Source organism: Ambystoma mexicanum, chromosome 1p, assembly GCF_040938575.1.
Source record: "Ambystoma mexicanum isolate Mex_15411 chromosome 1p, UKY_AmexF1_1, whole genome shotgun sequence".
NCBI classification, from domain to species: Eukaryota; Metazoa; Chordata; class Amphibia; order Caudata; family Ambystomatidae; genus Ambystoma; species Ambystoma mexicanum.
The window spans coordinates 1,221,628,958-1,221,642,706 of NC_090921.1; the positions used below are offsets into that span (position 1 = coordinate 1,221,628,958).

The 13,749-nt window shown below is 43.9% G+C and overlaps 1 protein-coding gene across 1 annotated transcript in view; it reads left to right on the top strand.

Annotated features, from left to right (window-relative positions):
- LOC138537061 (IgGFc-binding protein-like) overlaps window positions 1-13,749 on the top strand; it is a 198,609-nt gene that overhangs the window by 162,695 nt on the left and 22,165 nt on the right. The window lies entirely within an intron of this gene.

Genomic DNA, 13,749 nt, shown 5'->3' on the forward strand with positions numbered 1-13,749 from the left:
TCATAGCAATGTAGAACGAGAACAAAAGCAAATCATAATTATATAGTAAATGTGCGTGTCCTTCGGAAGGACAGGGTACTAGCCCTACCTACAAGCACATGACATGGTTCCAATAAAATGAAGGTTTTTCCACTTAGTGTATCAGAAAATAATGATTTTATTGAAGACTCTCATATTATAGTACTTTCAACTTAAGTCAATGCCACATTGTGGCACAATGTTGCACTGCAAATCTGTCAGAACCCATAATGCAGCAGCACCATTGTAAGGGCCTGTTTGGTTGTTTCAGAGGTTGAAATACAATTCGCTAAACCCACATTAGAAGCCTCTAGATCCACTTCAGCTTTGGCAACAATTCACAAAGCAGACAAAGAATAAGATAAGAAATGAGAGGATAGCAGGTGTAAAAACTAAAGGATCATGGGAAAGACCTCCATTGCTGTGTCGATTAATGATACTGGACTTTGTTTAAATGCAAAGAGAGGCACGTAATGGAAAGATAAAATGTTTGTATTGGAAACACTTTGACCAAAGGGAGTTGGTGCATCCGAATTACAAACATCAGTACATACAACTATTAAACAAACATGGGATAAAAGCAGAAAACATTAATAGGGTCTGCATATGAATACATGCAATATTCATATCTCTTACATTATTTACACTCTTTACAGCACTGAGGACCAGTAATATAATGACACTGAGCCATAAATCACTGAAGAAAAAATGCATCATACATAAACTGGGTTTGTGGTAAGGAAATCACTTAAACTTCCATTGTTAAGATGCCATTGGACGATTAGTTGAGGTCACATGTTAAATGGAAGTACCCTAGCCTCAACTAAATTAGGCCAACTATATATGGTCAAACAGAATTTGCAGGTTAGATGTCACATTTGCCAGATGTTTTCATATCCTTAAAAAATAGGGAAGATTGCTTTTACAACATCCCACAACAATACGGTCTTTGTTGCCAGAGGAACACCATTTGTCATTCTGTAACCTAAGCTAAGTCTGGTGCAGCCAAGCTAGAACTTTTTTCTTAAAGCTTTCCTTGGTTAATATCGCAATAGTTTCTCCACATTGTGATGATTATGTTCCTTTTACCTTGAATTAGTTCCCTTAATTTACTATTTGCAAATGATAATATCTGGGCTTTTCTTAAGCAGAGATCCCTTGGACTAAAAAGTTCTTTACTTCAGACAAACAGTTTTGACTGAATTTGCGTGGAGCTGCCCAGGGAGCTATAATTGGGTGGTCACATTTGTCAGCAGTGTTAACGAAGAAGATGGGTTCGGGGTATTTGCTTACTCCGTCACTTAGCTCCCATTTCTCCTCTATTCTCATTGTTACTTCCAGCTGGTGTTAGAATATGTTGACAGTGTTTGTGTGCTGTTCTCTTGGAATCCTCTCTCCCTATTTGACAGTCTCAAGCCATTGTTGTAACTCTTGTACATTGTCAGTATGGTTGAGTTTTATTGTAATACACTCCCTTATGTATTGTCTGTCAGAGGAGTCTTTCTGTTGTAGACCTGTCTTCCCCCGCCGTGATATGGCATGATACGGGTGCATCTGTGATGATAATCTTCCAGCCTCCTGCATTGGAGGCTGTTGCAGGATGTTCTCTGTTGGTGTTGTAATGGCTGTAACAGCTATAACTGCCACTGGAAAATCTCCCTTTTGTTCTGTTTGTCCTTTTTGTCATAGTTCTTGGGCTTCATATTCCCTTTTCAAGAGCGCTTGATGAGTCCAGGTTCTGAGGAAAGAATCAGGGTTCACTCCTGAGACACTTTTGGGTATAACAGATTTTCAGGGACGGAAGCAGGGAGTGAAATCTGAGAGCTGGTGCTTATTCCGGTCTTGTGTACCTAGTTAAGGACTCTCAGGCGTATTCCTTCTCCTTTCCAGTATCCTCCCTGTCTCCCACTCTCATTTCTCTTAGTCACTGTCTTCTCACTGCACTCCTTTCCAAGATCTCAGAGGCGACTTGGCAATTGAGAGATAGACTAAGGTCGTGGCTGGCTAGCTTTTTGAGTATCCTGTCGGCAAAATTCCCATGTCAATAAGTCAGTAATCTTAGGCTGGATAAAAGTTTTGATTTCTGAAAACACTTGTATGTGGTCACCACTCGCTCTCTTAAGTACATTTGGGCATGCAGATGTCCACCTTTATTGATGGGAAATTTGGGAAATAAGATAATGTTTAAAACAACAGACAATCCAGTGGATGAAATGAAAATGAATATGAAAAAGAAACATGTGTAGGTGGAGCCCCTCCCAAACAATTATGCAGCCTCCACCTGCCTCCGAGAGCAAGGCAACAGGTGCCTCACTACAAGGACTGACTGTATGGCCACTCGGACCCCCGAAGAAAGGATGTCATCTCCAGCAACCAGTGAGAGGTGAGGACAGCTCTAGCTGGCCAGCCATACCATGAATATGTGCACCGCTTCTGCATGCCCCCTCAATCCATGACCGCTTCCGCCAACACCAATTTTCCCGTGTAGGAAATTGATTTAAGCGATATTTCATGAAGATGGATCTACGATTTTTCTCTGGGAATTTTAATAGATACGGCTGAATCTCGTTCAATGTTCTCTCTTCGTTGGGAATCAATTTCATGGTTCTATGTTTTCTGTGAGAATCACCAGTATCTATCCAATGTTGAGTGCACAGCATTAACTTAAACTTTTTTGGGTTTTCTTGTAGCAGCCTTCCGTCAGCTCCTATGTCGCTTAACATTTTTTCACAGCGTTGAGTCCACAATGACAAGACGGTGTCACAATGTCTCTTAGATGGATCTTTTAGGATGTTATATTGTGGTTGTGGATTCTCTGCAGTTGTTTTGCGATATTCATTTAGCGTGGTGCTTGGCAAGCCTCGTGAGCCTCCAGAGACTCACGAGACTATGCACTGACTCCACGCCGGTCTGCAGGGGGTTTATAAGCCTCCACACCCATCACGAAGTTGATGGAAATAGAAAGTGGACAAAGGCAGTTCCACAAGTCAGCAAGCTCCAGCAGGCTAGAACCAGAGTGACAGAGACTCACGAGACTCTGCACTGACTCTGCGCCGCTCCGCAATGTGCAGGGGGTTTATAAGCCTCCACACCCATCACGAAGTTGATGGTCATAGAAAGTGGACAAAGGCAGTTCCACTAGTCAGCAAGCTCCAGCAGGCTAGAAACAGAGTGACAGAGACTCACAAGACTCTGCACCGACTCCGCGCCGCTCCGCGGTCTGCAGGGGGTTTATAAGCCTCCACACCCCTCACGAAGTTGATGGAAATAGAAAGTGGACAAAGGCAGTTCCACTAGTCAGCAAGCTCCAGCAGGCTAGAAACAGAGTGACAGAGACTCACAAGACGCACCAACTCAGCAACTTCTCCAAATCCATTCAGAAACTGTCCTTCTGTTCCTTCAATTCGTGTACAACATTCTGTTGCTGTCGGGCAAATTTGAACCATTTTAAACACAGATACATACACACACATTCACACATCTTCCCTCTAGCTACAAGAAAACATACTTACTTCTTTCAATTTCACACCAGTGAGCTTGTTTACATATGTTTACATATTTCCAACTGTGTTCCACATTTAAGTGTGAGTAACCTTGTATTTATTCAATGTGTTTTTTATTGTACTATTACACAAAACAACATACAAATGGCAAGTCTAGATATTTTTCAAACTTTGTGGAGTTCATCAGGGCTCCTATTGCATGTACATTTTTTTTCTTCTTAGAAAAGAAAAATTGCACAGAACCATAATGGTTATTGTTAGTGAGTATGTTTCTTTAGTATATTTACTTAGTGCCGTAACAAATTCGAATTGGTAACATAGCGCATTTATTGATTATAGCGTATCTACTTTGTCCTATAGTATGTGTATGTTAATGTATGAAGTGAAGCAATGAGGTTGCTACTAACAACGTTTCAGTAAGATCAAACGAAAAGAGTATGTTGCTTTACAATTATACTTTGAAACAGCTGTTTTTTTTTTTTAATTAATGGTCGTGTGGCTACCGTGTTTCACAGATGGTATACGCACCTTTATTATCAGAATAGATGGGCGAACCTTGTTTGTAATGGCACTGGATTTTGGTGGCATCCTGGGTTATGCATTGGTTTGGAAGAAGGTCAATACACCTTATGTGTGTTGCCAATTGTGTTTTTCATTGTGCACGGGAGTGCTAATGGTTATCATAGCACCTATAGTGCAGGTCACATGTGAAAGTGCCAACACGTGTTTCAACCGAAGTCTTTATCAAGGCGAGCTTAATGGATGGGGGAAGTCCTTGAATAAGGAAAAAGTGAGCCACTGGGTGGTAGGGATGACTGGTCCTTCAATGATAAGCTGAGTAGCCACTGGAGAGCCCGGAGGCTGAGTGGTATGGGCTGCACGTTGGCAGTGATCTTACAAACAAGGGACCATCTATTCTTGTACCTTCTCACTTTGGGAATTTCGAAGCTTGTCCCAAGCAAACCTTGTACCTGGCTGCAGGATGCAAGCAATTATTTGACTAGACTGATCCTTAGCGCACAGGTCTGCTGTTCCTCCAAGCTCGCCACCCTCATATGTCTAGCACCTTTATTATCGTTAGTTGTATCTGTGGTTTGTGTCCGCCCAAATGCTTCGCTATAAGCATGAACAAGACATAGGTTCAACATTTAGTTAGATTGCGGGATAATGCAATAAACAGAATCAATGTAAAACTTTGGAAAGTATTTAGTAAAGCAGCTTAGTTGTGAAGAATTATTGCAAGCGGCTCATCATTCATTTGTATGAGATTTAAGGAACGGTGGATCATCAGGAAAGTGATTGCCATTCCTGGCCTATCCAAAAGCCTGTTGAGGATTGCCGGCTGCTTGATTCTGGGGAAGTGAATGTATGCATACAAAGGTAATAAGATTCCCTTTGCTCAGCTTGTGTGATTGTTTTTTCTGTGCTAAGCAAGGAAGTGGAGCAATATGACCACCCACACAGGAGGTCCTTATTGATCAGCACATTGCTTAGAGCTGCTTGCATTTTAGTTTTTGGGACACAGTGGTGCTTTAGTGCCACTTTTAACCCGAAATTAATCCATTGGAATACATTTAGGGAGAGATGCAAATGATGTGATTTGATATGATGTGATGAGTCATTTAGAACATGCCTGTAGACAAGTGTTTCTAGGCGTGACAAGACAAGGTAGGGAAGACCGAGGCCTTGTTTCATTCAGCTCGAGCAAGTGCGAGAACGAGAAGTGCAAGGGGAAAAGGGGGGTTGCAAGGGAGAGGGACAGAGAATCAGGGCAGCAATGCTCTGAGTAAGTGCAGCACAGGGCAGGGAGGCTCTGGGTAGTGCAAGGAGGCAAGGGACTGTAGAGGTGACAGTTACAGCCCCTAAGTGCGGGGAGGGCCCGGAGGCAGTGCAGGGGTGAATGATCATGAGAGAACCTGGTACCCAGTGAGACTCTAAGGATAGCCAAGCAACCAGTCCTAGTCGTTGCGGCAGACAGGTAGGTCAGCAGGGGAAGGCGAGAGAGAAAGCAGAGGAGAAAAGGAACGTTTTGTCTGCTTCCTGAACTTCAGTTGGTCCGACTCAAATTTGAGAAGGGCAGAGAGGCCATTCCAGAGGGAGGCACCTGCAGAGGAACGATATCTACCCCCCACTCTCTGCATGGAGAAGAATCTCATCCTTAGAGAGTTGGAGGTAGCTGAGCGAAGGGCTCAAGAAGGCAAGAAGGAAGGCATTTTGGAAGAGAGCGTTGGACGTAGTGCAGGTCCTGGCCTCATAAAGCCTTGTGAAGAGGGACACAATGCTCGTTGGTGTTTGCTCATTTACCCACTCAAGGCCCTGCTAATCCCTTATTGACATTCCCATCCACTTGCTGCCCATCCACGTTCAAAACAAACCCTCCTAGGATCTCTTTGAGCTAGATATTTCAAGCCTTAAAATCACACTTTGCATTCAAAGTGCCTGCAAGGATTTTAAATCAGGCTAGCTCTTAACCAGGCCTGCGTTCAACCACTTCTGTATAAGCAATATGCCTGTCCTTCCCTGAAGTCCTGTTAAAAAGTAGCATTGTCAAAGACAACAGTTTTGGCTTGTTTATAGGTATTAGATAGACATTTGGCAGGCAGTGCTATTATACACCCAGGTACACCATTTTGCAGCTGACTTTTTTAATGACTGGTTAATACCATGCCTACACACAAGCCAATATGGCTGGCATTGCCAATGCTTGTTTAATGTTGAGTGTGCTTCCAACATATTTTCATTCAGGAGCTCAAGAGCTTAACATTATATTTATGAGATTTCATCTGAAGGTGTGTGTTTCCCTAGATTTTCTCTTATTTTTTAGCTGGACTGGAGCCATTTTGAACTCTGCGGGGGTCTGAGATCTCTGGACTGGTCAGCCCAGCTCCATATATATCTGTTTAGCACAACAGCAGTTTCTAGTCACACATTAAAACGGTACGGTGGTAGTGGTAGGTTTCCTCCAAATGGTTGAATAGTGTGGACCTGAAGCCAGATTTTATTTGAAATGCATAAAAACACTGAAACATAAATGTGGGGCTTACTGGCCTATTGCCTACTGCGGAACAAAGTAGGTCAAAATGGAATGTTATGTGGGAGTTTTATAAAGCACAACAATCACCGGGGTTGGGATCTCGGCACTATAGAGGCAACGTGTTATGCATGATATCAGTGCTGAGTAGGCAAGAAGTACCTACAATGTGGATTGCAGGAAGTAGAGTCAAAATATCTTACATTTTCGTATGGGAAGATGGCAATTTGGATTCCTTACGGAGATCAGGGGATATGGTGAGTTCTTCATAAAACATTTTAACCTAACATAACATTGGAAGGAACAGTTGTGGTTAATTGCAGCTCTGACTTAAAGATGATTGGTAAGCCACCGCCGTCTTTGTTGTGGTGAGATTTGTGCAGATAGTTATAATTAGAAGGGGTGAGATCAGAGCATAGTAAAGAGTCATTGTCCTGAATTTAAGTTTCTGACAGGAAGAGAATGTCCATGTCAAGATCTAAAATTAAGTCATGGATTAAGCATCTGCTGTTAACAGATGAGCTAGTGTTCAATAACAGACATTTGAGGTTTTCCAGATCGTCCTTTCCTGCGTGTGTTTGTGATGTGACGAAAGGGCTGGCATGGAGGTCCCTGAAGCAAACTTCTTTTGAGAGTGTGGTCGCATGAAAGAGATGTAGGTGTCTATGCCTACTTGTGGGATCATCAGTCAGTGCCTAGTCTGAAGAGAACGTATCTGATAGCACAGATAGCATGTTTGAATGATTGCCAGAGGGCTTACCTTAAACATTGTGACTTACCAAAGATGGTGGTACAGATGCAGACGGGCTTGCCTTAGGTGCGCATTCAGGAAATATTTCCTCTTAAGCTCATGTTTTGTGTCTATCCTGTGTTGTAAGCCACAGCACAGAAAACTCACTGGGACATTGAAGGTCAACACCCTAGCAAGATAAAGCAGTACATTAATAACGCTTTATCCATGTACACATTTCGTTTTTGTGAATTATGGGGTATAAAAAAATTATCGGGAGACTAATTTATTCAAATTGTATCCTAAATCATTTTTTAATAGAGTTTAGACGTGTCGCCTCATATTCAAATCTGCTGATTTTACACAAGATAATTGTTCTGGGGAAATGAGATGTTGTTTCACACCCTCGATTCATGGCAACTGGTGATGGTCCGGTAGGGTAGAGGATACCCCATTCACATCTATACTACAGGAAATAACAAGACGCCAAGCCAGGCATGATGGCTTCCTATGCCGCGTGTGATCCCACCTCATGGGTAGGACTCACAGATAGAGCCCCTTTCAAATTTGTCAGGAAACGTTTTTTACTGGGAGAGACCTTGACCCTGATTCATGCAATTATTTGCATGTAAAACGGGGATTTCCGTGCCATTCTGCCTGCAAATCCTTGTTTGACGAATGCGGATTTGCGGGCAGAATGGCACGTAAATCCCCGTTTTACACGCAAATAATTCCACGAATCCGGGCCATACTCGTTTGACTGAATCCATCACAATTGTTGTTTTGGGGTTGTAATACAGCTGTTACCGCCAAGCCAAGGAAGTGAGTTCACAGAGTAACAAAAGGGGGGTGGGCACATGTTTAATTGTAAACAGGAGACCTATTAATTGCATTTTGGGAGATCTTTAATTAGCATTAGGTGGTTCAAAGTTCCAGTCTGGTGGTCCACTCATCAGTGGTGAAGGCAGGGCTTTTAGTTCTGGGGTGGAGGGGAAGAGAGTTTCCCAGCAGGCATAAGACTCAGGCAGTACTATGCTATTACGTGGTGAAATGACATGACATGCATGCAAACATACGTTCATACTGAAGAGGATGCTTTCCATTATGTATGTTTGTTGGAACATTATATAATGGTTGTATCATTAAAAATAGAACACATTAAACATAAATAATTACTAGTTGCCACCCAAGTGCACCCCTAGGTCTTTTTACAGCCTTGTTGCACCCTTCTCTTTTCATGCACTTCTTTGGTACTGGACCTCTCTTACCTCTTTTCGTTCCCCTGGATTTCTTTCTCAGCTGCGCATTTCCTCACATGGGACTTTTAACTCAAAAGAGCCCCCCGGGGCACTCTGCAGATTGACAAGGGTCAATCCAACAATTCAGGATGCAAGATAAACTGCAACCAGCTAGTTAAGCACACAGAAACCTATACAAGGATACTTGAAAACAGCATCTTCCAAACACTATATCTCTGAGAGGGCCACAGCTTATCACATATTTCATTTTATTTTATTTATTTTGCATTTTTAAAGCGCTCACAGAGAATGTAGGCATTGAGGCGCTGTTACAATTTATTTTAAAAAAAATTTAATTGCGTAATTGTTTTTTTAAATTTTAGTTGTGTATTTATAACGTGCTTAAATACCAAGATGTTTCTAAGCGCGGACCCGGGGATCAAACCTGTGGTGCTTTGTGTTGTCTTGTTTCCAAGGCGAGAACATTGCCGCTGAGCTATCCTCCCCGGACATAGTTGCACTGCTGATAGTAAAAATCAGAGCAACAGTTTTGGTAAGTCAGGTAAATATATAAATAAACTATAAGATCTCCCATCAGAGGTATGGTCTAGGATTTACATTCTCATACACAGTACATTCAGTCTAGTCTCAGGTCATTATGGCTTTAATTAAACACATATTGCTTTGAACCCACAATAATGGGATACACAGTCATTAAAAGGAGGGAAACCACATTTGGTACTAAGAACTGCAAGTATAGCCCGCCACAGAAGGTTCTAAGCATGCCGTACATACGTTTAATTTCAGTGGGGAAACTTTGTGTTCTGAAGACAATCTGCTTGAGCAAAAACATTTTTCCCTCGGTGAAAAATCAAACATTCCACCAAAGAAATTGAAATGGATTTCGTTAGCAAATGATAGAACCGCCTTTTAATCCACATACCGGGTGACGTAACAGCCATACTGAGTAAAGCCAATGAGGCAGAGAATTCCTACCATTATTACTTCTCACTTCCAGTGTTGCGCAGACGACAGACAGCTCTCTTTCCGGGTGCAGTCCCCTTCCTCCTCCTCCTCTTCTTCCTGCCTTATACTTGACTGCCTGACTGCTATTCAGGCATGGTGCTCTGCCAATGATCTCTGCCTCAATGCCAGGAAGACTGAGATCCTTCTCATTGGCATGCCTGCTCCCAGTGTCCCCCTCACTCTCTGGCCAGACTCCTTGCCCCCCCTCGCCTACCCACTTGTGAGGAAAAAAACATTGGGATAATCTTTGACTCTCTTCTCTTCTCTCCACACATCACAGACCTTGCCAAGAAGTCCAATTTTCAGCTCCATCTCTTCAGGGGCTTTCTACCTTTCCTCACCTTCACCTAGAAGAGCAATGTCTCCAGAGCCCTGGTTCTCTCCTAACTTGACACCTGCAACAGCCTCTTCGTCAACCTTCCACTTTCCTCCCTACACCCCCTCCAACTAATCCAGAATAGGACTGTGAGACATATCCTTGGCTTCAAGCCCAGGGACCCCATCTCTCCAGCCCTACAATCTCTAGGCTGGCTCTCGGTGACTGCAAGGATCAAATTCAAAACCCGCTGCATCAAACACAAGGCTGTCTGGGGCCTGGGACCTCTCTACATCCAGCTTTCCATCCTAAATACCGCCCAGCCAGAATCCCTTGGCCCTCTGGCTCCAACTCTCTCCAGGTCAAACGTTTCCCCAAGCAGAGAGTTGGAGGTAGATCCCTTTCCTTGGCTGGTGCCTCCCTCTGGAACAGCCTCCCTCTCACCATCAGACTTAAGCCGGATCTTCTGAAGTTCCAGAAACATCTCTAGACCTTCCTTTTCTTCTCCACCTTCCATCTCCCCCTCCCTTGCTAAGCTCTCCACATGCCGCTGCGACTGGGGCCTGGTCCCATCTGAGTCATACAGGGACCAGACCACCCCCCTACCAGTCCCTCCCAGCACCCTTCGCCAGCACCTGCCCTTGGGCTCCCTTTCCCGGACTATCCATCCCCAATGCACCTGGCCACTGCATTTTGCCTCCTCTCTCCCTCTTTCCCCTGGCATTTGCCTCCTTGGCCTGTTCAGGATTTGCCCCTCTGTGTGCCCCCCCCCACTAATGCTGGACCACTTTGGCTTCACAACCAATACATCTGTTAGAATCAAGTTACACATTGACAGCCCTGAATGCCACCAACTGCCCAGATGACCTTTGTCCTTTCTACATTTAAAAAGAATGTGGAGGACCGCTAACCTCTTTCAACTCTGAATTAATTAACAACTAATTAAAAACCACAATGGTTCCATCAGCTTTGAAGCTGATCTTGGTAACACCACGTAGTAAAAAAACACATCTCTTGAGCCAGCAATGTGTGTAAATTATTGCCCAACATCTACTATGCCATTCCCTCTAAAAATATTTGATAACGCTGCATCAACATCACCTTAAAACATATAGAGGAACATCAGATGTTAGGATAATGGCAAACTGTATTTTAACCAAATAAAGGGACAGAATGTTCTCTCTTAAACATCAAAGCAAATCTTCTCCAAATATTGGATCTTCGCAAAACAGGTTTCCTTATATTCTTAGATCTATGTGCAGCTGTTTCCACTCTCTCCCACCCACACCTTTCTGGTCCAGAGATGGTAGATCATGGTAGGGCGTTAGATAACACATTCAAGTGGATCACTGATTGCCCAGAGAAAAGAGCGTGTATACTTAGAAATTGAACCTGCAAAACATCACTAGATTTGGACACCAGTGAATTACCAACGGGGCCATGCTATGTCTGCTTCTTTTTTAAATAAATACCAAGAATCTGGCTGTTGTGATTTAGATTTAATATTCTGAACACGCTGGAAAACACTGGACTGATCAGGCGGCCGGGGTATGCAGAGAGACAGTGTAGACTCTGCCACACAGACACACAGGACAACTGAAAACATTGGGTAAGAGAGTGTGAATCTGTTCAGGTAGCACGTACTTCCTACGCTTTGTTCACTCTGGAGATTCCTTACATAGAGAACACATGTGGGCTAGATGTATGTATACCAAACTATTGTCGCCATCCCTGGCCTTAGTGAATTTCTTACAGGGCATATTCACATCCCCGAGTGAATAGATATAAAGGGGGTACCCTCTTAGTCTGTCTTCTCTTAGGCAATAGCATTTTTACATTAGAACTTGGTATTTTAACCTTGGATTGGAAGCCTTTTTCTGAACTGTGATAACTATGACTAAAAACCACTTTTCTCTCCTTCCCTTTATTTTTGTTTCTTTTTTTCCTCCTTAAGCATTGATAACCTACCCTTTTTCTGTCTCCCCCTTAAGTATTGATTACCCAAGTAATAATATATAGGGAGTCTTTTATATCTGCCTGGATGGGAAGAAAGCGCCTAGCACTTGATAATCTTTCTCTCTGTTAGAGTCTAGATCGATGACCCTTCTCCGCTGAGGAAGATTGATTTTAAAGATTTCAAATCGTTTTTCGTTAGGCGCTGTGTGGTTTCATCTAATGTGTTGTTTATTGTGTTTTCCTTTGATGATACTCATAATGTTTGATCACATGAAGGATGTATTTTGTGAAAAGGTTTTATTGTAAACTAAATCACAATAAAAATGTGTTGCACAACTTTCCCTGCAGCAGCTTCTTCATATATGAAAGCTATTTCACCACATCATACTTTCAATTATCCCCAAGTAGCTAGAGCTGGGTTTACCATAGTGACCCTGTGATGTCTGCGGTCTAGGGCTCAAGGTCTATTGTTCTCTGTTTTGATTGGAAAAGATCTGAACTGTCTTCCAGAAGACATCTGATATACAAATAAACTATTCCATTGTTGATAATAAATTAAGAAAGCCGTCGTTATTAGTTATTTTCCTCTTCGGCCATGGTTGATGCCTTTTGGTTGTAGAGCCGCAATAACAATTAATACAAATACAACAAAGTGAGCTCAATGCTGGTGCACCGGGAAGAGAGCTATGCACGACCACCACCAATGTTGGTGCACCGGGAAGAGAGCGAAGCATGCAGGAAGTGTGGAAAGCCCCTGAAGAGGCTCCAAGCCACCACCAATGCTGGTGCACCGGGAAGAGAGGCAAGCGTGCAGGAAGTGTGGAAAGCCCCTGAAGAGACTCCAAGCCACCACCAATGCTGGTGCACCGGGAAGAGAGCCAAGCATGCAGGAAGTGTGGAAAGCCCCTGAAGAGACTCCAAGCCACCACCAATGCTGGTGCACCAGCAAGAGAGCCAAGCATGCAGGAAGTGTGGGAAGCCCCTGAAGAGGCTCCAAGCCACCACCAATGCTGGTGCACCGGGAAGAGAGGCAGGCATGCAGGAAGTGTGGAAAGCCCCTGAAGAGACTGCAAGCCACCACCAATGCTGGTGCACCGGGAAGAGAGGCAAGCATGCAGGAAGTGTGGAAAGCCCCTGAAGAGGCTCCAAGCCACCACCAATGCTGGTGCACCAGGAAGAGAGGCAAGCATGCAAGAAGTGTGGAAAGCCCCTGAAGAGACTCCAAGCCACCACCAATGCTGGTGCACCAGGAAGAGAGCCAAGCATGCAGGAAGTGTGGAAAGCCCCTGAAGAGTCTCCAAGCCACCACCAATGCTGGTGCACGAGGAAGAGAGCCAAGCATGCAGGAAGTGTGGAAAGCCCCTGAAGAGGCTCCAAGCCACCACCAATGCTGGTGCACCGGGAAGAGAGCCAAGCATGCAGGAAGTGTGGAAAGCCCCTGAAGAGGCTCCAAGCCACCACCAATGCTGGTGCACCGGGAAGAGAGGCAAGCGTGCAGGAAGTGTGGAAAGCCCCTGAAGAGACTCCAAGCCACCACCAATGCTGGTGCACCGGGAAGAGAGCCAAGCATTGAGGAAGTGTGGAAAGCCCCTGAAGAGGCTTCAAGCCACCACCAATGCTGGTGCACCGGGAAGAGAAGCAAGCATGTAGGAAGTGTGGAAAGACACTCAGGAGGCTGAGAGCACCAGAATGCTGTTGGTGATTATTGTCCTTGACTGAGGAATTCATATTGGTTAGTGCACACCGCCCAGGAAACAGAATTCATTGTGGAACTATTTTTTTCTGAGTTGGTCTCTCTTCCTCTACCCCCTGAAGTGATATTCCGTACCCTGCCTCTCAGCACTAATTGCATACTTTTTTCAGCTGCTTGTTGCAACTATTCCTCTTGGTGGCCACTCGTTAGAGCTGATTATAATTTTATACATCTTAAA